At 40.8% G+C, this 20890-nt stretch overlaps 1 long non-coding RNA gene across 1 annotated transcript in view; it reads left to right on the top strand.

The window, feature by feature from the left end:
- Positions 1-20890, top strand: part of LOC141987313 (uncharacterized) — a 77583-nt gene that overhangs the window by 7263 nt on the left and 49430 nt on the right. The window contains exon 2 of the long non-coding RNA XR_012639492.1: positions 3252-3383. This is a non-coding gene — a long non-coding RNA (uncharacterized LOC141987313). The remainder of the gene's footprint in view (positions 1-3251; positions 3384-20890) is intronic.

The following is a 20890-nucleotide window of genomic DNA, read 5'->3' as shown; positions in this document are numbered from 1 at the left end:
CATGTTCACCTATGTGTCTGATAATTCTGTTCTTTCCTATAGTTTCAGCCAATGTGCCTGGTTCTCAAGTTATGCTTACCAGCCTGTAATTGCTGTTTAATTTATTAATTTGTTCCAAAACCTCCTCTATTGACCTCAGCCTGGAACAGTTCCTCAGATCTGTCACCTGAAAAGAATGGCTGAGGTGTAGGAATCTCCCTTACATCCACTGCAGTGAAAATGGACAAAGAATTTATTTAGCTTCTCTGCAACAGCTCCTTTAGCACCTCGACCAGTGCCCCCACTGTTTGTTTAGCAGATATCCTGCTTCTGATGTACTTAAATTTTTGGGTAGTTTTAGTGTCTTTTGCTAATTACACTTTAAATTCTTTTTCTGGCCTGCCTAATTATACTTTTACATTCAACTTGCCAGAGTTTAGGCTCATTTCTGTTTTCCTCACTACAATTTGACTTCCATTTAAAAAAAAATGTCTTTTTGTCTCTAATCTCTTCATTTACTCTCTTTAGCTATGGTGGCCTCGTTTTGGTCCTCTTAATGTTTCTTATTTTTATTTTTTTAAGTGGGCATATATTTAGTTTGAGCCTCTATTATAGTGTTTTTAAAAAGTTTTTGTGTGGTTTGCAAGCATTTCACTTTTGTAACTGTTTCTTTTAATTTCCATTTTACTAGCCTCCTCATTTTGGTGTAGTTCCTATTTTTAAAGTTAAATGCTACTGTAGTGGGCTTCTTTGGTATTTTCCCCCTACAAGGATGTTAATTACATCATGGTCGCTATTACTGAGTGGTTCAGCTATATTCCCCACTTGGTCCAGATTCTGTGCTCCATTTAGGACTAAATCAAGAATTGCCTCTCCCCTGGTGGTTTCCATGGCTAGCTGCTCCAAGCTGCAGTTATTAATGGTGTCTAGAAATTTTCTTTCTGCATCATGCCCTAAGGTGATATGTTCCCACTCAATACGGGGATAGTTGAAAGCCCCCACTGTTATTGGATTTTCTGTTTTTGGAGCCTCTCTAATCTCCCTGAGAATTTCACCATTCTGGTCAGATAGTCAATAGTATATTTGTAATGCAATTCTCTGATTATTCAAGCATGGAATATTTATCCAGAGAGATTCTATGATAATATTTAATTCATTTAAGATTTTTAATATGTTTGACTATGTTTTCTTTCATATATAGTGCCACTCCCCCATCAGTGTGACCTACTCTGTCATTCCTACATATTTTGTACCCTGGTATTACTGTGTACGACTGGTTATCATCAAGTTTGTGATGCCTATTATATCAATATTTTCATTTAATAGCAGGCACTCATGTTCACCCATCTTAATATTTAGACTCCTTGCATGGCTCTGCCAACCTGAGCTGGAATCCCACCTCTTACTGTAGCATAGACACATCCTAAATTGTAATTTTTTTTAAAAAAAGAGTTCTATTTCACTTTCTCCCTCCCTCTCACTCCCACGAAAGGCTACTGAACTAATGATGCCTTTAAATTAGTTTTGAATGTGGCCATGGTAAGGAAGCAGAATCCCCTTTTTAACTAAAACCAATAAACTGTTTAATTAGATATGGCAGATATAATCAATAAAGACCATCTTTTCAGTTACGATCACCAGCTTGAGCTAACAAGATGGATATAAACAGCTGGAAATTACTGAAGTTAGAAGGGGGCAGAGGGATGGCTAATTGAAAACTTCGGGTTTTTTTTCCATCCACACTTTGAGGTATGCTAAAATTAACCACCTCTGGGCTCCCATCTTTTCTGAGCAGAGCTGTATTTATAGTCTTGTGAATACAATATCATCCTAAGTGGGCACTTTACAGATAAATTGAAGAGGTAAGATTCTGGCCAGCAGTGGGGTTTGGGTTCATACTGCAGCTAGCACAAGCTATATAGTGATGCCCTGATGCCATCATGCATTCCCTATGTTTCAAACCATGAAAGTTGCCCCTTTCCGTTTCTCCCATCTGGAGGGGAACTGTTCATTTCTCTTCAACTTGATGCAAGCAGTAGCAGGCCCATAAGTACCGAAAGAAAGACAATGGTTTTTTGGCAAGCAGTAAAGGGGCTGAATGCAGCAGATTCATTTGTGCTTTCCCTGCAGTCCTGGGCTTCCGGTTAAACCTGAAACTAGGACAACTTGTTTTCCCCTTACTGTGATCCTACTGGTAACCTGATATTGTGGGCTCTCTAATGATAACAAAGAACAGACAGTCATGAGACATGAGTCTGAAGAAATACAGGCCTCAGAGAGAGACAGTATTACTTTTAAAGAAATGAAAATAAATCTCAATAAAATCAGTTCACCCTCAAAATTGAGAGAGAAAGGAAAAGGCACCTTCCAACATTTCTCTGGCAACGGCACTCTCTGGTCCTTCAGCAATTTCAGAAAAAGGTGCTTTTCTGCAGCTGTTTATGAGCTGCCAGGCTCTCCTTAAAATGCAGTTTTACTCTGAAAATGGCACCCTTTGAGACGGATCTGCTCCCTGCACGTATCCGGAGTTGGATCTGCTCATTTTAATTTCCTCTAGTACAGCTGGATGAGATTCTTTTCCTCCTTGGCCATCAACTGAAGTATTTACTAAGTTACAATCAGTTACTCCTGTGCAAATCCAGTCACAATATCAAGGCAGCCCAGGTGTAACTAGAGGAATGTTTTGAAGACAACAGGGTTTGTGAAAGGGCACACAGGCTGTTCAGGGTTCCTGGAGGAGATGCTGAAGCCCTGCCATAACCTTCCCCAGTCATGCCCCTGAAAAAAGGCTCTACTGAACCATCCTGTTTATTTTCTGAGTGGAGGAGAGGATTCCTAGCTAGGACTCAGAGCCAGTTCAGGATGATAATGCCAGCTAATAGCTGACCAGGTGCTGGGTTACTCCCATGAACAGGGAAATCTTGGGGAATAAAAAGAGCTATTCTGTTTTCTTAGCTTGCCTTGGTTGGGGAACTATAAAGCTACATGAAAGGAATGCAGCCAGAGACCTTTACCAAGTTTGTAGCATTACCCATTTTTGACCCAAGCAACTAATCAAAGTTGGAGGCCTTGTAAGTTGTTCCAGTTGGGAGTAGAAACTGATGAAGAAAAGCATCTGGTATTTTCTTTGATGCAGTCTTGTTTATTTACAAGGAATGTACAAAGTCCTGCTTCTCAAAACACAGGGTGATCCAAGAACAAAAACAGTTTCTTTGCTTGCAGGCGCAAACATCTTTCAGCCAGCAACAAAGCTCTTTCTCTGCTTCTTCCAGTGCCATATCATGCTGACAGGCTCCTGCTTGGCTTTCTTGCTGTGTCTCTGTCCTTTGTTGCCTCCAAGTGTGTCTCTTTCCACATAGACAGACACCTGGTCACAACGGTACCCAGTGGAACCCTCCACCCAGGTATGCTAGTTTCTGGGCAGAATGTGTTATGCCTTGTTTTAGGTGTGGCCCCATAGCTGTCTCATACATTTAAAGTGAAGGATGCAGTCACACATCAGTTCAGAAGAGAAGAATGAGGGGGGATTTGATAGCTGCTTTCAACTACCTGAAAGGGGGTTCCAAAGAGGATGGATCTAGACTGTTCTCAGTGGTAGCAGATGACAGAACAAGGAGTAATGGTCTCAAGTTGCAGTGGGGGAGATTTAGGTTGGATATTAGGAAAAACTTTCTCACTATGAGGGTGGTGAAACACTGGAATGAGTTACCTAGGGAGGTGGTAGAATCTCCTTCCCTAGAAGTTTTTAAGGTCAGGCTTGACAAAGCCCTGGCTGGGATGATTTAGTCGGGAATCGGTCCTGCTTTGAGTAGGGGTTGGACTAGATGACCACCTGAGGTCCCTTCCAACCCTCATATTCTATGATTCTATGATTCAACGAGGCTTTAAAAGCTCAACTTATAATAAGGTTTAACCAGCTCACAACAATATCACATTGATGAAACCAGAAGTTTTTTGATGTGGAAAGGAAAATAATGAGATACAGATAGTTAAATATGAAGGCCACCACTCTATTTAAAGACTATTACCTAACTGGGGGAACAACCCCAAACTACTTAGCAGGGTTGTTTCAGTGTGGATCTCAGTGGACACTAATAGCTCTATTTACTATAAACCTGAGGGTGATTATGAAAACCATGCTCCCTCTACACCCTCAGGTCCAGAAGTCAGAGTCCCAACCTGCTCCCCTCTTCCATGCCAACACAGGAGAGATGAGATGAAGCAGACACAGAGGCATACCTAGTTACCATGCGAGGCTGTACCCAGCACTAACACCCAAGCAACCTCAATTGGACCTTTTCTAACCCAGAGTCATGACAGTTATAACAGACAGACAGAGTCTAACCCAGAGTCATGACAGTTATAACTTAAACCCTCAAACCAGATGCCCTGGATACTGAGTGGAAGTGGAAAAAAATCCACAGCAGCTTGCCTTAAGGGTAAAATCTCTCTCAAAACCGGTGATCAGTGTAGCCCCCAGCCTGAGAAGAAATCCAGCAACATTGGAAAATGTAAGGCTGAGCACTGTATTTGAATTTACCCACTTGTTTATTTATCTAATCCTAGCTTTAACTATTTTTCAATACAGTGGATTTTCTTTTTAGAATCGTGGTAGAGTATCTTAACGCAACACGATGGAGGTCTGAGAGGTGACAATAGTTTGCAACAGCTCCTACAGGCATTTGAGTCGGTCATAGACAGCAGTTATCTACAAGTGGCAAAAAACATCTGACTCTTTTGAGACCTATTATGAACTATAAAAATTCAGATAAATTTTTGATTCACTAAAATCATTGGGCGAACAAAGTCATTTCATACACATTGTGCAAGCTCACAGAATGCTGAGAACTGGAACTAAAACTAGCCAGCTAATATTGTGCAGAAGTTGTGCAGGGCAACCACAGCTCTAGTGGAACAGCATTCCAACTTGTTTCAAGAGAGAGCAGATGCATGTGGGGAAGGGTTGGGGGAGGAGGACATATTCAGTTGGCACGGCATGGTTCCTCAGCTTTCCATGATGACCCACAGAGTGTGGGGATGGAAGAGAACATGTAAGGGTCGGTGTTGTCATGACAGGGGTAGGAATTCACTTAAGAGTTTGCTGCAGAGCCACACTCCACCCATCTGCCTAAAACCTGGCCTGGCTACTGGGATATGGATTTGAGCTTTAATCCATCTACCGACCTACCTCTAATACCAGAGAAGGTGAATGCATGTTATACATCCTGCCCCACCAGTATTTCAGGCAAGCTTCTATGTTTCAGATAACAAAAATCTAGTTCTTTCAGGAACTAACAGCACACACTGTCTACAGCTCCTAGAAGTGTACAGGATCTGTTTGCTGTAAAATCACTGAGCTGCAGCCCAAGGATAAAATTTCTTAGAAGAGAAAAATTAAATCAATTCTCTTCTGTTGCTGGGGTAAAGTTGGTCAATAGCTGATACTCCAAAGCATCTCCATCAACAATTTATGAGATTTATTCAGTTTATGTGAAAAAGCACTCCACAATCATCAGTACACAGCGATGGCCCAACAGGGTGTTGCTAACTGGATATCATTTAATAAAAGTTTTTCAAGTGCTCAGCATGCTTTCATCAGAGGGTGATTTTTGTTTTTATCCTTGTTTTGTATGAACATTAGGAGGTAATCAAGAAGTTGTAAAAGTTGATGATTTATGAAGCTTTTCAAGTGGTGGGTGCAATTCCAGGCTAGAGATGTTGCTTATATCCATCAAATTGTTGGTAAAAGCATGATAAGACTATTGACTAAAAGTGCTATTAAAATGGGTTTTTATGGCACCCTGCTAAAGAGATACAGTATTATATGTGGCTCAGTTTAATAGTAAGCTTAGTCAACATGGAGAGCATTTATAAACAGCTGATAGGGGCCCTAACTTCATCAAAAGTTCTATAACCTTTTGTCAAAGCTTCAATGACTTAACATAATGTGCTGTGTGTTCAGAAGCAAGAATGGAGTCACATTTAATCTTCCTCAGCAGCTACAGAAACACTCCCATATCTACTCCCACGTTTCTCAGACTATCCACCACATTCTTGTCCCTCACGGTCTTCTCTTTTCCTGTGCCTTTTGGATTTTTTTTGCGCTCTCTCTCTTTAATATGTTTATTCTGATCTACTATTCTGATTTCTTGGCTCTCCTCTTCCTTTATTACTTTTTCAGCAACATCTCCTGCCCCTCCCTGTGGCTTCTACCCTTGGTCCCCTTTACCTCTGTTCTCGCTTTGAAACCAAGGGAGAAGATGAGGTTGCAACTGTAACCTTTATGTAGAATCATCTGTTTTCACCTCTCTGCCCAGTCTCCTTTCTGAAGTCCCAAAACTGCGCTTCTCATTCACTATCTACTGCCTCCCTTCTCTTATCACCAGTAACTAAATGATCCTTCTTGTGCCCCAGGCTTCTCTCAGTTTTGAAGACAGGTTCAACACTTGACTCTCCTCCCTCCTCCTCTTCCCCAAATATTTAGTGTTTTGGTAAGTCCTCACTGCAAAGAAAGTTCTGGGGAGCATTTGGTCTCTTACACTGAGTACTGTTACTTTCTCCTATAGTATTGATATACATCCAATTCAAAGTTCTACATCCTCCTCATCACTGCTCTCTCAATTTGCTAGTTATTGGTTAAGAGAGATACAATTCACATAGCACACTTAGTGCTCTAGTACACATACCTTGGACTTCCAAAAGGAAACTAATTATAGCCTCCTGCTTTGGGCAACTCCCTTCTTTTGCCATGAAAGTTCTCTTTGGAAGTGAACTTTCCGTTCACAACGTAACAGGATTTTTCAGATAGAAGAATTTTGAGTCACCATAGTTTTAGGATGAGATCCAGTTTCCATGACTCATTTATATCATCCCAAAATCTGATATGTAATATATCAGTGCTTTGAGAACACAAGTCCAATGTTATCATGATTTGCATACCCAAATAGGGTATTGATCTGAAACTTTTCCCTGAAAGTCTGGTTGCTACTAGAGCTACTGATCCCCTGGGCTTCTTTCCTGCAGTCCTTCTCGTTGTCTGGCTCGTTATACCCAATCTACTTCCATCTGCCTGCGGGTTGGCTCTTCCTCAGACCTGCCCCAGGAGTTTCCTATCCCTCTTTTTCTTCAGGGCAAATCACAGAAGACAACTAACCTCCACCCTGCAGTTGTCCTCTGCCATCCCTTTACAGAAATCACCAAACTCTTCCCCAGCTGAATGTGAAAATTGTGAGTCATCTGATCCCCACCTAAATAGGATCAACATCTGGGAGAGCTGATCCTTCACAGCCAAGGCTGAGCCACACTCCTGATAAAGGTCCAGTCAACCTCTTACTCTGCCACAACAGGGAGAGTCTGAGTAATGTCTTCCTCCTCAATGTCTTTTCTTTCACTCAGATCGGAATGAATGGACCCTTTGCAATATGGTAGACAAGGAAAGTCAGCACAAGCCTCAACTAGATGTATGCGCAGAACTTTGATGTTCTGTCAGCCAGATCCTCAGCTCCTGTAAATCAGAACAGCTCTAGTGAAGTCAATGGAGCTATGTTGATATATAACAGCTGACGATTTGGCCCTGTCTGTGTTGGGAGGGGAGCTGTAAGAAGGGAAAAGCTTCACTACAATATTAGAAAACGCAAGTACAACTGTTGTGTGTACCACCTGCACTAACATAACTCCAAGTAGCGCCGTTAATGTACCCAATTGTCATGTCTCTTGTGCGTCAGTCTAAACACTGCTCTTTGGAAAAATCCCTGCCTCCCGGCTAAGCTAAAGAATTATGCAGCTTTGACGGCAAACAATAGAGCCTTTGAACTAGAGATTAGCAGCCATGAAACTATTTATGTATAGGGAAAAGTGACCCACTTCTCCTAGGAATATGACCCAATTTAATCCACTGGAAAAAAACTGAGTGGCTATTTGACCTATATTTTTTGAAGTAAGAGGCATGTAGCAAACAGGAAACTGCCCAGAGAGTTCAAGAAGCAGCAACACTTATAATCACTGGTTCCATAGGTGAGTTTGGATTTTGCCTCTATTAATAGGCAGAGATTAGAAATGTGCAGCAACTATCTGCCAAATACCTGCAGTACCTCCACAAAGCTTCAATCCACCATGCTGGAATCTCTTTCCCTTAACTGCTGTCTCTGGGAGGCCATTACATCCCAACACCAACTCATATCTCATATGTCATATCTTGACAGTACCACTTACAGAAAGGACTTTATATTTCAAGGACAATGCCTACAGTCAAGGCATAGCAATTGCTGATAAACTATTTGCCTTATCTAGCATTCATTGAACGCTCCCAAAGTTCTGAGGAGTTTAATCTGGAGAACAAGAGGGTACGTCTCATAGTACAATCTAACTAAAATCTAAGGCTGTAATACCATTCCCTACTAGAAGTGGGTCAGAGGTATAATGTTCAGCTCTGGGTTAGTTTGAGTTAAAGGCTGAGCAAGAGCAAAGGTATGGGTCCAATTCAGCCATCTTGAATGGTGGATATCTCAAATGACTTGGTGTTTTGAAGAAATTCTTGCCATCCTGTGCCAGGTATGAACCGGATCTTAAGGATAGGTACAAAGTCAGAAGAGGCCTAACTTAGATGTTCAGGCTTGGCCCCCATCTCTTGTGCTATCTATCCCATATCTAGCTATGGGCCTGATTCTTTTATTCCTGAGCAGGCAAAACTCCCACTTACATGGACGAGAGCTTGCTTCTGCAAGGACATAGATTTGGAATGTATCAATGAAAAGTCATTCCAGATACTTCCTTCATTGTGAATGGCAAATGCTGCCTTTTTAAAGGGACGTGTAAGAGAGCTTAGTAATGTACAAACCTTTCATGATATTTGTGTCAGAAGCATTTGTGAGCCACTTTGAAAATTCCCTAAGTGACACTTTTTCTCCAAGTAAGTTTAGAGCTGAGGAAAAAAAAAAAAGATGCCAGCTTCACAGCCCTGGAGAAGCTAAGCCTCTATCTGCAGAGCAGTTATTGTTATTGCCTGTGTTTTACAAGGTCCCAAATGCTGTCTTGCCAGTGATGTTCTGGAGACACCACTGCTAAGGATGAGAGGGCAGTGCGGTCTCCATGCCCATTCAGTTCTAGTACAGCTGATTGAATGAGCTATTTGTGGAAAGCAATTCCAAGAAGATTGCAATTTCCCTACTCACATTGAGTAGTGCCTTACTTCATGAGTAGAATTGAAAAGGAGGCACTGTTCAACATGAGTTAGGATATCATAACCTGAGCCAGAGTCACTTTTAACCCACGTGAATAAGCTATGAATTTTTACAGACTGGTTGCTATTTGCAGCTGTTCCACACACTTAATGAAAACAGCTTTCAGTTTATGAATTGCTCTCACCCCCGTGAAGTATTTATTTGGTTGGTACTCACTATTTGGGGTTCCAAAGTCAGATGGGTATTGTTTCTGTTCCTTGATTTGATGGCCATTGCTGCCATGATATATACGGAATCAGTTTATCTTAAAAAGGCATTTAATAAAGAAAATAACTGCATACCTCGGAGACAAACAAATAGTCTCAAACATACAGTGTGAGCCCCCAAATCATCTTCTTTGTTTAACAGATGCGGCACCCTGTCTGGAGTTTGCTTACACATCACACATTGAGAATGACTGCTGCTAGATAAGAGACACACAAGGTGTGTGAGGTATCATCTGTTGGACCAAACCTCTGTTAGTGAGAGAGACAAGCTCTGTGTAAGATCACAAGCTTGTCTCCCTCACCAACAGAAGTTCGTCAATAAAAGATATTACCTCACCCACCTTGTCTCTCTAATATCCTGGGACCAAGAGCTATCACACCACTGCAAGTAAATATCTCATTGAAGTCATGTAGCAAGTAAGGTTCCTGAGTGGCCTTCTCCCAGAAGGCCCTTTAAATTGCTCCCACCTGGCTGCAATGAAACTGGCTGCAAAGTTTCTCAAACAAACAAGAACTTATTCCTTTCTTTCCCCCTGCTCACCCCCCAGCATTTCTGCAGGGGTGGAAGTTTTCAAAGCTCCTCCAGTTTCTTCCAGTCTCTCTCTCCATAATGAAGGAAGAGGAAGATTACGTCCTGCCCTCTGCTACAGAACTTGCCTTGGCTGGTTGAGAGAGGGGAGCTCTGCTTCACCCTATGCTACAAAGCTACTGAGCCCAGGCCCTAAGAAGAACAGCATCTGAGGTTTTTCCAGACCCCTCCACAACTGCTACCCCATTCTCTCTTAGCATCTGACTGTGTCATTCCCTGGGTCTCATTCAGCCCCAGAACTCCTGGAACAAGATTTCACTCTGTTACTTTTTTTGCACTACTAGCCCAACTCTAATTCTAGACTGCTCTGCTGAGACAAGGTTGTTTATTTGTGCCAGTTTTGTTGGTGACTTTGGAGATATGGATCCTTAGTCTCCAGGAACCACGCTAGTGTCATCACTCTTTTCCACACAGGGAAAACACCCAACAGATGGCGATTACTTTAGTCAGTTTTTACTGCACCTCTAACAAATTCAAACAAGTGATCTGCAGATGTAGGGCTAACTCTCCTGAGATCGCCAGTCCCTTCCCACCCTAGAGAGACATCTTAAAAAGAAGAAAAGTTAAGATCTTCAAGCCCTCCATTCTTATGTGCTGCCCTTGTTCTAAGTGTGGTGCCAAACACAACATGTTTGTCAGAATGACAGATTTACAGTCTCGATTACACATAAATTTCATAGTCATCAAAAGTGTGCATTTGAATATGAATCTTTCACAACAGAATCATCTTATTTACAGGAAAAATGTCAGAAAGCATGTGGTTCACTTTTGAATCTAATGCAGGGATTTAGCGCTAGAAACTGAAGCTAATTAAGTCAAGATACGAGCACTGCCAATTGTTATATAACAGAAAATAACTGAGATTGGTGGCTGAAATAATCTGAACATTGCATTATTTGGGCTGAGCATTTTTCATTATTAACGTAATACTTTAAGGTGAATAATTTAGTCAAATACAGCTGCTAAAATTCTGTATTTGGAATTTCCAGAGATTACAACTCCAAGAAAGACAGACTTTTACCCACGGAAAGCTTCTTTGTTAACAAGGATCAACAGAAGCATTGCATAGGCGAAAGTGGGCCCTGAGGTATTTGAGGTATCCAAAACTCTATTCTAGGTCTGACTTGGCCCTTCCTGGAGTTTCCATCCACTGCAGCATTTACACTCTACCTGTAAAAGGATAACGCTTTATCACCTGTGAGACCAACATTAATTCTACTTCAGAGTTTCTTTCTAAAGGTGTTAAATAGAAACTCTGAATAGAATTAATGCTGCTGGCACCCACTCCCTAGAGAGACTGTACAGCTTGTGTCACATGCAAGCCACACAGTTCAAATTTTAGTCACATTCGTTTGCAGCAAGACTTTCTTGAAATATTCCTACACACTTTTTGGGGCTTTTCTCTCTCACTTAGCTCCACACCTCATGTGGCCCCTTCAGTTCTAAGTGCATGGTTTAAATCTGAAGCCAGGTGCGTGGTGACAAAGTTGCAGCTGTTTTGTGGCCTATGGGAAATGAGCTTGTGACCCAAGTCTAGTTCCTACGAACAGATGCACGGGAAACAAAAAGACACTATCAAAATTGGCAACTTTATTGGCAGTTCTTAGTACTGAACAGGCACTGGAGTGAACTATCCCATTGCCCCTGGAAGTGTTCTCCTGAGTCTGTATGTTGAGAGTATAGTGCCATTGCCTGTTCTGCACTCTCTGGAAAAACAGAACGCTTTAGTTCCCACATCTGTCAATTCAGCATTTTAAGAATGCTCTCCTCACAGTGGAAGGCTTTATGAAACCCTGGAGGCAGGTCCTGAAAACAATTCCCATGAATCCTGAATCCCCCAGTTCCCTTTGGGCTATCAAACCCTGGCAGCATGGCTCCAAGCTCTACCTTTCCCCTGCCCCCTCTAAGGTGACAGAGCCCCATACATGTGGTTCTCATACACAGGGATTATAATGACAGGTTTCAGAGTAGCAGCCGTGTTAGTCTGTATCCGCAAAAAGAACAGGAGGACTTGTGGCACCTTAGAGACTAACAAATTAATTTGAGCATAAGCTTTTGTGAGCTACAGCTCACTTCATCGGATGCAGCTGTAGCTCACGAAAGTTTATGCTCAAATAAATTTGTTAGTCTCTAAGGTGCCACAAGTCCTCCTTTTCTTTTTAGGGATTATAATGTCAGTCTTTTTCCTCCTGAAGACCACAGTCCAATAAACACTTAGGTACATGCCTAACACTATTCACACACATCTCATGGAACATCATGCAATTATTCACGTGCATAAAGTTGAGCACATGCATAACTATTTGCAGTATTTCCTTTGTCTAATTTTCTTGCTCTTACTAACAGTCTATTTACATTTGGGTGCTGCTGCTGCTTTGCAATGTTCATTTCAGCTAATCTTCCCACCCACCTCCACACACACTTTTGCTTTTTTTTTTAAACAAAGCTTAAATGTCAGAAGTAAACTTACACTAAAAAAGTGAATCCTTCTGGCTTTGGCCCTACCGCTCACAGAATTTTTAGCATGGAAGCATAAAGGCCTTCTGTATATTCCTATAAAGGCATTTCTGCCCCATGCTGAAAATTTCACTTAAATGCAATTGAAGCAATGCCGACTGACTCCATTGCTAACACATAAGAAAGCTGGATGTTCCTGCCTGTCACAGGATCCATTCACCGCAAGTGGTATCTGCTCCTGGTCACTCTGGGGAATAGTTCTCTTCCAGGTCTGATGCCTTTCCTCATGGGTATCTCCCTCCCATTGTCCTCTTTCTTGCTCTGGGGCCCCTCTCTTGCTCTGGATGCTGCAGCCTCCTCTCCGTGACTTGGCCCTCTGGCCAGGTCACTATCCGTGTTGCCCCCTTCTGGGGTACCAAAGTCTCTCCTAAGAAATGGGTTCAGACAGTCTTCTCATTCACTGCCCAGACAGTGCCACTTCCTCAGCAGACGATAGGGGAACATGGGCGCACTCTCTACTCTGGATTTCAGCTCAGGGCCCTCTAATCAGCAGCCAGGGTCTGCACTCCTACTCCTTGTTGCTTTTCCCCTGAGCCTTTTCCTTCACCTGGCCTCCATTAATCCCTTCAGGGCAAGTGTCGGATGGACACCCCATGACCCAGCCATTCACTTCACAACAGTTTTTTTTTTAAAGAAGAATTAATGATGTTTGGGAGGTGTTTCTCGAATTCAAACTTGAGTTAATTCATGGAAATCCTATGGCATCCTGTGCTCTGCATGAGGTCAGACTAGATAATGGTGCCTTTTGGCTTTATACTCTATAAAATGCATTTGCATTAGAAGTAGTCTATACATTCAGAAGGGTTCTAGTATTAATATAAGACACAACATATCTTAGGGTTTGATCCAAATCCCACTGAAGTCAACAGGAGTCTTTCCATTGACTTGGATCACACTCTCACTGACTACTGAAAAACCCACAAACTCAAACTGTGATTGAAAACTTTCAGTTTTCATCTCCAGAAATGTTGTATGTATATTACATGTTATTAAATGTCATTAGGGACAATCCACATGTACAAAAGGAAACATTCTGTTCCAAATTTAAGTATATAGGATACACTGCATCTAGACTAACACCCTTTCAGCCGAATGACAGAGATCCATAGGCAGGTAGATAAGAACCTGTTGGCCTCAATTCTGAATGCAGTTGGGAGGTTATGAAGACAAATCCTTCACACATAGTCCATGACCATCCATAGTGGTGGGTGAATCTTGGAGTTCAAATTTGGTTCAGAAGTACACCCAAGAGTTTAGATGTTTATTAAAAATATATGAACATCAGTCTGAAAACAGTGGGTCAGGAAATGTCACAAGTTTTAAAAATCTGGTTGTAGCCAGATATAGGTCAAAAACAATCTCTCTGAAGGTATTTCTAGTTACCATTGGTTTTATAGGGCAAATATTTTTCACCAGTAGCTGCTTCCTTAAACATGAAGTTTATTTAAAATTAAAGTTAATCTCTACATTTTTCATAATTATGTATCCACAATTATCTAAATTTTCATGAATCTTTACATACAGTTACTTATAACTAAAGGCACTTAAAAGTAGGAGACTTATTTTACATAATTACAACACATACGGTAATTAGCCAAGAGGTATTAGTTATTAGAGATTGAGATTCACTTTGTATGGTTTTTATAATAAAATCCTTCTTGTTTTTATTAATAGCTGAATTCCTCTCAGAGTCCTGCATTAAAGTGTACATTTAAATGAAGCTTTTATATGGAAGGCATATAAACATATCTTTTTGATGAAGGGAAAATTTGATTTATGCACACAGTAAGTGCTTCTGGAATAGAGTTTTGTAGATTTAAGTTGCTTCAACTCCTGTATCTCTGAATAAAGAGTTACAAAGCTATAATTCATCCCTAGACTAACCAGACTTGGCAATATAGAACAAAATAAAACAGGAAACAATCCCCCCCCACACACACACCATACATCAACACTCTACACTCAAGTAGCTGTGTCCATCAAGTCCTTCTAGATCAGTGAGTCTGCTCACAGCTGAAATAGAAGGTATATCTCTTTAACAGCACTGATTTCACATTGACATTTGTGTCTGGTCTTTGGCCAAATCCTGACCCCAGCTCAGAGCCCAGGTATGTGATCTTTCTTCCATAATAGCTAGGATTAAGATGGAATGAAATCCCCATCCCAAGGCTGTCAGTCTGCAGCAGAAGTGCTCCATCAGCTTCAGAAGCCTCAGCAGCCAATGCTCCATCCACCCCGTAGCAGCCATCTTACCTTCTCTGTATTAGGTGTTGCTGCACCCCAGTTCTCCAACTGACTGGCAATCTTCCTCTCATTGGCTGGGTAGTTTAATTTAGCTCTGTAGATAAATAAGAACATCTCCATCCCCTCCAGGATAAAAGAGTCCCAATACAAACATCAGATACAATGAAAATTCAGCTTCTACACTGTCTCTCTTCTCTGGGTAACAGCCCACCCTCAGTGGTGCATCCTCCTTCTTCCCTCTCCAAGGGGTGAAGCACTTCACCTAGCATCTCCTTCTGTGTCACACCCCTTCCTCAAGAGTCTGTACAACCTCCTCCATCCCCCTTTGATGCAGGGATATCGTGGGTGAAGTCACATCACTTCTAGATGGCATCTCTAAATCAAAGGAGAGCTCATTTCTAACATGAGTTCCCTACACTCTAAACAGTGAAGCAACTGTCCACTCCAAATACAACCTATTCCCATTTCATTTCCCTCCCCACTCCAAGGGCTACTTTCTACAAATGACTGTCTTCCTCTTTAGGGCTTTTATCCCTAGCTCTTCCACAAACTTCTCTCCACAACCCCTCCCAGGATTCTCAGTTGCAAGACATCCCCTCTAGCATTTGCTATTCTCTCTAAGTCTCTCCAAAGCTGAGGGAAAAAGCTGCTTCTTATACCTGGTTTCTTTTTTCCCAGCAGGCCCAGGGGTGCTGGAACAATTTGAATAGTGGGGATGCTGAGAGACAATGAACCAAACTTGTAAACCCTGTATCAGATGGAAATCACTTCAAGCCAGGGGGTGTGGAAGCACCCCCAGTTCCAGCACCTATGATCAGGTCTTACCCTAAGCCCATCAGCTTGTCTGGAAATTACCACCCCCAGAATGCCTAGGTCTGAACTGACCCAGGAACAGCACCTTGCTGAGCTTGTAGCTTCCCAAAAAGGACTAGCACATCCTGTTATAAGTCCCTAGCAGGGGATTGCCGAAAGGAGCTCAGCTGTGTATTCCCTGACCATAACTTCACTTCTCTCAGCTCAACCTCATTCCTCACTTCATTAGAATGAATGAGACTCTCAGATGATTAGCTCCAAGACTGAGTGCAGACAATTGCTACTGGAGGTGTTCTCCATTGAAGTATTCTCAATTAATCATGGTATGTCTGACACCAAAATTTGACCCTTATACTTGGAAAAGGCTTTAAATCTTACACCTTCTTACACCCTAATAGGTTGTTTTTCTTACTAAAATCCATTTTACGGTAATCTAATTTACCAGTCTGTAGATTACTGTAAACCACCATTTACAGAACCTCTGAATTAGGTCCACTTTTGGTAATTCTTTGCTTTCCATACTCAATAAAGTATAGTACAATATAGAATAGTATAGTATAGTTGGGTGCGTGTGTGCGCGTGGTGAGTATAGACAGAGACAGAATTCTGTTGCTTTTCTTATTTCTTTCGTACTGGATTTTTGTAAAGTTAAAAATGAATGACAAATGTCACCATCAACCAATCATGACAAAATAAAGTAAAAAAAGAAAAAATATTGTAGTTTTTAAGGAATATAGAAAAAATTAAATTATACTTACAGTTATATGTTACAAATACCTTATCTATGCATTACCCAGCAGCACACACTTAATCAGATAACAAATACCTTATTTTTAGAAAGACTCTCCCAGATTTGATTTACATTTCACAGTTCAAGTATATAAGTGAAGGTTGCCAAATTTTACCATATAAATCTTATAATCTTATGTGTTTTCATAATAAATATTGGGAAAATGAGACTTTTTACAGTTATTATGGTGTGCCTGCAAAGGGTTGGCTTCTAAACTCTTTTGGAAAAGCAAATATTACAAGGTGTAAGCACATGAAAGTATATTATCTATGAAACATCAAAGAGGATTTGGGGTGGGGGAAGTTCATGTTTTATTTTAGGTTAATAAAATTTGGTCTCACCATTAAAAATAAGCTTTCACCTGTTGTTAACTTTCTTCTTAGTTACAATTGCCATTGTTTGAATGAAGAAGAAAAAGGGGCTGTTAGAAACTGTTTACATAGTCCAAGAGACAGGAAGGAGACACATATGTCTTTGATCAGAGCGCAGCTCTAAGCACAAAAATATCTCCTTGAATTTCATAAATTCTAACAATGGGCTGCTAATGTGATTTTATTTTTTATTGATTTTATTTATTGTTTTTATAGCTCCATACAAATTATGAGCATCATTTTCAACAGGTAAAAACATATACATTAGAAACTAAGAACTGGATTCTACCAACACTTACGATGTGAGCAGTTTTATTCATCTGAATAATCCCATGACTGGTGCCATAAACCACTATTGCCATAATTGTGATTAGCAAACTTTGGATAATCAAATGATACACAAGAAGCAGTACAAAAGTAACCAAGAAAACAATCAAAACTAGACCAAAGCAAAGTTTTGTATTCTAAATGTAAGAAGTAAGCCCATACTTTCAGTCTGAATTACTTATAGATGAAGGGGCTTTTTCTTATATAGGTATCTATTACTCCCCACCCCCATCCCAGTTTTTCATACTTGGTCACCCTAGAGTTAAGTAGGAGTGTGCTTAATACCTAACTGAGGTATTAGGTTGGTGTTGTTTGCCCCACTGGGGCACCTGGCATAGGCCACTGTCAGAAGACAGGATACTGGGCAAGATGGACTTTTGGTCCAACCCAGTATAGCTATTCTTATGTTCTTATGTTTGTTGCAATTTGCAGCATTGTGGTTTCCAGCGTGGTTAAGAGAATAAAATGAACAGTTACCAGAGGTAAAAGTCCTGGGCTTTTGGTGATGGGCCTTGGGCTCATGCAATAAGGTGAGACATTGTGGCCTTCAGAGGACGAGGTCCTCGTCTTGCTGCACCCCTTTCCCGCCTCATGGCGGTGGGGGGACGGTGCTAAGGCTAAAAGAAATGAGTCCTGGGGGCTAGGCTGAGGAGAGTCACCCTTTGGTATGGTTTATATGCGAAGGAGCCCTGTAACCTTAGCACTGGAACCAATTAAATGCCTGGTGGGCGGGTAGCGCCCCTCCCCTGTGTTAAAGTTTAATAAAAGTTGCAGCCTGCTGCTTAATTACATGCATGTGTCTGTCCTCATTTTGCTGCTGTGTCCACATCAATGGTGCCTAGACAGAACAGCAGTCAGATCTGCTATGGAGACTCCTATAATTCAGAGTTATAGATTTTAAGGCCAGAAGGGACCATTATAAACATTTAGTCTGACCTCCTGCATTACACACACAAGTCTTATAATTTCATGCAGTAATTCCTACATCAAATCTAAAATATGTTCCTAGGCATTTGAATAACATCTTTAATAGTCCATTAAGCATGGGCCAGATCCTGACGTCTTTATTTAGGAACAGAAAATAGGATGGAAGTCAATGGGAGTTGAGGGCACCTTGAAGACTCATACTTTAGTCCTTATTTTGTTCCATTGAAATAAATGACAGTTTTGCCTGAATAAGGACTGTATTAAAAGTGAGTAAGGAGTCTATCCAGGGAAGCAGTGACTCTGAAAAAGATTTGGGGGTCCTGGTGCATAATCAGCTGAACATGAGCTCCCAGTGTGACGCTGTGTCCAAAAAGGCTAATGTGATCTTAGGATGCATAAACAGGGGAATCTGGAATAGGAGCAGAGAGGTTATTTTACCTCTATAGCATAGGTGTGACCGCTGTTGGAATTCTGTGTCCAGTGCTGTTGTTCACAGTTCAAGAAGGATGTTGATATATTGGAGAAGGTTCAGAGAAGAGCCACAAAAATGATTAAAGAATTAGAAAACATGCCTTATAGTGACAGACTCAGTGAGCTCAATCTGTTTAGCGTAATTAAGAGAAGATTAAGGGGCGATGATAAGTACATCCAATGGGGAACAAATATTTGACAATGGGCTCTTCAGTTTATCAGAGAAAGGTATAAAATGCTCCAATGGCTGAAAGTTGAAGCTACACAAATTCAGAGTGAAAATAAGGGGTAAATTTTTAACAGTGAGAATAATTAACCATTGGATCAATTGTCCAAGAGTTGTAGATTTTCTGTCATCGGCAATTTTAAAATGAAGATTGTATCAAGATATACCTAGATATACTCTAGGAATTATTCTGGGGAAGTTCTATGGCCTGTATTATACTGGAGGTCAGTCTAGATCAGTGATACTCAGACCTCAGTGGTTCAGGAGCCAAACTAGCATTCAACGATACCCAAAAGAGCCATAGCAGTTTGAATTCATTGTTTCATTTTCTATTTATGTATACATATTATTCTCAGCAAAATGGCTAAGTATTATTATTTTATCAGCTACAATTGGTTAATAACATTGTAAAAGAATCCTGATTGGTTTAGAACTTAGACTGGTTAATAATTAAATCATACAGTGTATTAATACCACATGCTCAACGAGACGCAGGAAACATTAAAGAGCCACTTGCGGCTCCTGAACCTCAGTCTGAGTGTCAATGGTCTAGATCAGTGGTCCCCAACCTTTCTGTGGGAATAGCATATTGCTATTCCCAGAAGAAAGACTGTGGCAGGCGCCACACACCCTGCCGCTGAAATGCTGCCGAGAAGCGGCAGCGGCAAGAAGCGTTGCCACCGAAATGCCGCTTCTCGGCACTGCATTGGGGACCACTGGTCTAGATGATCACAACAGTCCATTCTGGTCTTGGAATATCTATCTATCTATCTATCTATCTATCTATCTATCTATCTATCTATCTATCATCTAATTTCTACGTCACCTGTAGCATCTTAGTGCTATTTACAGCACAGCTATTTACTGTCACGGCTCTTTTACTATTCTAAGTACACATTTTTGTTTTGGCACTTAAAAGATATTACAAGATACACATTGCTGCCTGCTTGCATTAAGAATTGGCTCATCACTCAGGCAACTATGCTGTTTCTAAATCATCAGCATTCTTACTTGTCCTGCTCCTATCGCTGGCTTTTTTCACAGACTGGTTTAGCTAAAAGATATTCACACGCTTAAGCTGACACATTCACACTAAAAAAATCACTCTTCTGTTTTTTCATTTCCCATTTCCCCAGATGTTTTATTATTTTTTCCTGGGGGGTAAGGGTGACCGTTTTGCATACAACTTTCCTAAGAAGGCAGAGGAAGAGCTGTTTTCCTAGACGACAACAGTGCAGCAGGCAAGGAGTGAATACATATATTGTGACTACCCTGGGGACAGTCCAGACAGCAGGAATTATATTTTATACAGTTTCAGAAGTAGCATTTTCATTCCTCACCCCCTTTCACTTTTTCTGTCTCTTTATCTCTGTTGCACACATCTATCTTCCCTTAAGAACAGCTATGCTCATCATATACTGCCCTGTACATAACATGGTACTGTACTTTCAAATCTTAGAAGGTGACAAGACTGAATAACTGGAAGATTGTAATGGCAAAGAAAATTACACTGTAAATTCTTCAGAGACGGGATGTGTAACTCCTATGTGTTTGTACATTGCCCAGCATACCTGGGCCTGAACCTGACTGGCACTTCTGAGTGCTACATTAGTATAAATATTAAATAAATAATAACAATAGTTAATAAAACATTATAAACCAGTATCGTTGTCACTTGGTTAGCACTCTTGCTAATCTGAAAGATTTTCTAAAATATGGAATAGTATTTGCTCACATAAATTATGTAGGAATGTTGGAATATGTTCCACTATATTACAGATTAACTAACATAGACTGTTCATGATAATACCTTTATTTATCTAGCCTGCTACTTTAAAGTAACACACACACACACACACACACACACACATATACATGTGTGTGTGAGGAGTGAATTGGTTAAGAACGTAAATATTCTTTCTAGGCTCTTTAACGGGGACCTTTAAAATGTTGTTAACCTGGATTCCAAAATGTATACAGAAAGTCATGAATATGTTGGTTATTTTTAGACAACAGCTCTATGTCACTGTTTTCTCAGCAGAGATGTATATTACCAAACACTGGTGAAAACAGATCCTAGTAAGAACTCAACAGACTTGTAAATGTGTTTTTAATATGTTGGTGGTGGAAATTCCAATATTATTAGTCTTACACGTAAATAGACAAGCATAAACACAGGAGGCCACATGCT

Source organism: Natator depressus, chromosome 5 (assembly GCF_965152275.1).
Source record: "Natator depressus isolate rNatDep1 chromosome 5, rNatDep2.hap1, whole genome shotgun sequence".
Taxonomy (NCBI): Eukaryota; Metazoa; Chordata; order Testudines; family Cheloniidae; genus Natator; species Natator depressus.
The sequence above is the reverse complement of the archived record's forward strand: the minus strand, read 5'-3'. Positions and strand labels throughout refer to the sequence as shown.